The sequence below is a fragment of the Solanum tuberosum genome, unplaced genomic scaffold (genome assembly GCF_000226075.1).
Source record: "Solanum tuberosum cultivar DM 1-3 516 R44 unplaced genomic scaffold, SolTub_3.0 scf00257, whole genome shotgun sequence".
Taxonomy (NCBI): Eukaryota; Viridiplantae; Streptophyta; class Magnoliopsida; order Solanales; family Solanaceae; genus Solanum; species Solanum tuberosum.
This window is the reverse complement of record NW_006239182.1, coordinates 698,784-702,794: the sequence shown is the minus strand read 5'-3', so window position 1 is coordinate 702,794 and position 4,011 is coordinate 698,784.

Here is a 4,011-nt window from a genome sequence, read left to right as displayed (position 1 = left end):
AGTGAAACATATTTTTTATAAGACGTCATGTTCATGTTGAATAATTTTTCACTTATAGATTTCCACTGTTATAGTTACATTAAATACATTGTGGTGTTAACATGGGTTATTTTGATACAATATAAAATATTGTTAACATTTGTGTGTCAATATTATTTCTAATAGAAAAATATTGAGATGTTGTATAAATAAAAATAAATCTTTAATATATCACCGTATAATAAAGATATGTTATGTATCTGCTACATAAATGATTAATTATATGATACGCAAGTTACACTACTAAGTATCTTAAATGGTTGTCTGTTACATAGTTATAAGACATGTATCTCATACTCATTGCAAGTATATAAACAATAGATGTGTCCAAAATTTGTGCTTGATACTAATTAAGAAATATGTATGTACCATATACTCTTTATGCATATGATACATAAATATGATATATATTATCCAGTGTATCATATAAATTATGTCATAACTAAGAACTGTTTATAATAATATTTGAGTAAATCAGTTATGTGTCTGATACTTATCTTTGTGGAAAAAAAATATATAATGTGAAAATTTTAAGTACCATATGATGTATGTGTTTCAAGAACAATATATTGTTAACACAAAAATATAAGAAATTACAAAATAATGTAATTAATTATAAACTAAATTAAAATTCAGACATAATATGAAGTAGTTTTTAGAGAAACACTCTAAAATTCAAGTAAAAGTGTCTTAAAAACAAAAAATATTGAACGGTGTCTATGCACTGATACATAATCACTATTCTATATGAACCAAATCATCTTGGGGTGGTTGTGTGAAGTGACCCTTAGGCTTTGGTGAACCTTCATTTTCACTAACATATCATGTCTTGGCCATGTCACTATCGTATCTCCATAACAATGCTCCACATCTATTACAGAGATAATCAGATCGAAAATCATCAGATGGGATATGAATTTCGTCACTAAAGAACTCAGCAAAGGCAACTACAAATAGTCCACAGTCCCTACAAAATATAGAATAAACAATATAAAATTGAATTAAACAAAAACTTAAGAACAATAAGATAAAATACTTTAGGCTTTCACTTCCTTGTATATGGTACTTGAACAAAAATACTAGAGCAACTACAAAATATCTTGTCTATGCATTATGACCAAACTATATTGTATATGATACAAGGTTATAAATATAACAACTCATTCAACAATATGAACTTTATACTTGATATATTCATAAGAACTATTCAAAAAATACAAAATAAAATTAAGATCGAGGTCTAAACATCAAGTTTAAATATATGATACATAATTTACATTAGAAAGTATCTTAACTGTTTTTTTTTTATACATAATTATTAAAAAAAAGTATCTGATATTCATTTAAAGTATATAAGTTATGTAAATATGTCAAAATTTTGATACTAATTATAACTTCCTGAATTAGATATGAAATATTAATGTATAATATACAAGCTATTTGATAAGTGAGCACACTACAACCAAGACTTTAATATAAACTTTATTATTTGATACATTCATAACAATTATTCAAAATATAGAATAAAATTAAGATTTTATGTACAACGCAATATGGAAAATCACATTCACAATAGTACATCAGATTTTTTTTCCCCCAACACACCATATTCAACATCAAACATATAAAAACACAAATAGATGAAGAATACATACCTTGGATAGTGTAGGTCGAGAAATTGCAAGTGCAACTTTTCTTCTCTTTTTTTGAAGTTTTTTTTCAATATTGACTTTTGAAGATGAAGGTACATCATTCTTCACCTTATCAATACTCTGATTCTTTATTGCTAATGGGTTCATGCAAAAATTTAGATCTATTTTTAGCCCGTGTATCGTCAGAGTTGTAAATTCGATCAGTGTTAGAAGATATTAGTCGGGTAATACCAATACTAAATGAAGGAGCATGATCCATATGTATCAGAAAAAACAAAAAAGCAGACTTGAACCTTTCCAACTCAAGGGGACCCGCATCTATCGGTCTTGCTTCCTTCCATTGGTTGAGCCAAATTAACATCCTTAAGTTGATAAGCGGCCAATTCCCCCTTTTCCATCGAAGTCACTCCCATAATAGTCAACCCCTTGTAAACCTCACTAATGAACTCTTGAGGATCCTCCTCAACCGTAGAGTCATAGAATTCTATAGGATCCATCCTGGTGAAGTCCCTCACTCTAGATGCCACTGTATCCATATTTGGGTTCATAACCTCCCTATTGTTTTAATATATTTATTCTTTTTTGTAATTTCTTCTCTTTTAAAACCAACATAAATGAAGCAATTTCTTTATATTTGTCTAAATTTTAATGAACAGAATTATTTAATACGTATTTGATACTTATGTGGGTGGAAGATAGTAAAAGCTCGATAGAATAGCTAAAGTATGTCCAAAAGGTGTCCTAACGACGTAACCAAGATGATTCATTAAAATGAGTAGTCAAAAGTCAAAATTTTAAAAAAAAATCTTATGTTTATTTAATAATTTTGTTGTAAATATTTTTATGCTCGTAATTTATTAATATACATGGTAGTTAACTATAATTTGATAATTATTTTTCATTTCAATTAACAGTATAACATTGCAAGTAATATTTCACAAGATATGTATGTATAGGTATATATAAATTGTTATAAGTTACATAACACCACAAATGTGTAGATGTTAGGTAAGTTCTTAATTATTGATTATAGTTTTGAAAATATTTTCAATTGAATAAGTTATTACACGAATTTATCAAAATTATTCTAGAAGAATTTAAAAATAGAATTAAGATTTTACCTAATTAAGTATGTCAAATAGAGTATCATTTTTTTTCAGTTGTATGAAATTTTATACTACTTTTAATTACAAAAATAGGTTCAAATCATCAATGTTGTAGTGATTATTACACTTTAGAAGATATTCAATGTTAAGACAGTGTCTTTTTAAATTTAATTAGTTTGATCTTTAAATATTTAAGAAGACACCTCAAAGAATTGAAGATAGTCTTATAAAAGCAATGTTAAACATGATTGATTCGAAATTGAATTGAATTAGACAAATTAAGAAGTAGAAAGTAACAACAAATTTAATCATCTATATTTTTATTTTAATTACATCAATTGGATTTTTTAGAAAATAATAAAATTTTAAAAGTTTATGCATAATGTTGATAAAAGATCGACAACAAATTTATTAAAATGTAAGCTTCCTGAACCTGAAACAGAATACCAAAGATGAGAAATTTTAGCTAACACTCACCTAATCACCTTCATTATCAAATTTGAAGCTAATAAGTTGTATGGCATTTTATTGCTAATTTTTTTAAGAGGATCTATTTTTTCCTGTGAGAAAGAGCAACATCAGACTAATGGTAAACCAGAAATTTTGACAAGAGCGTTCATGATTTAATCTGTATCTATGAAAAGTAGTTTTTGATCAATATATATATAATATAATTTTTCTATGAAATATTTAGTTTTCCGACAAAAAATGTTGAATCGTCCACTCTTCATGTAGCTCCATCACTAGGTAGTGTCACACCATTTAGAAAAATCCGTTCCAACATGAAAAGTGAATACCTAGGGTGTGTTTGGTATGAAGGAAAATATTTTCCTAGAAAACAAGTAAATTTTTTATTTATTTTCTCATGTTTGGTTCGTGAGTAGAAAATATTTTCCGAAAAAGATTTTTGAGTGTTTGATTTATGAATGAAAATTAATTTTACTAAAGAGTAGAAAATGATTTTTGAATTGAAATTGAAATTATTTTTTAAAAAATAAACTTAATTTTTTTTGGGGAGGGTGGGGTGGTGAGGCTGGCGCGGGCTGGTAGGGATGAGATAGGATAAAAAAAATTGAAATTAAAAATATTTTTAAAACACAAACTTGATTTTTTTAGGGAGGGGGGTGGCGAGGGCTGGTAGGGGGTGAAAAAATGAAAATTAGAAATATTTTTTAAAAACAAACTTTAAATTTATTTATTTTGGGGGGGGGGAG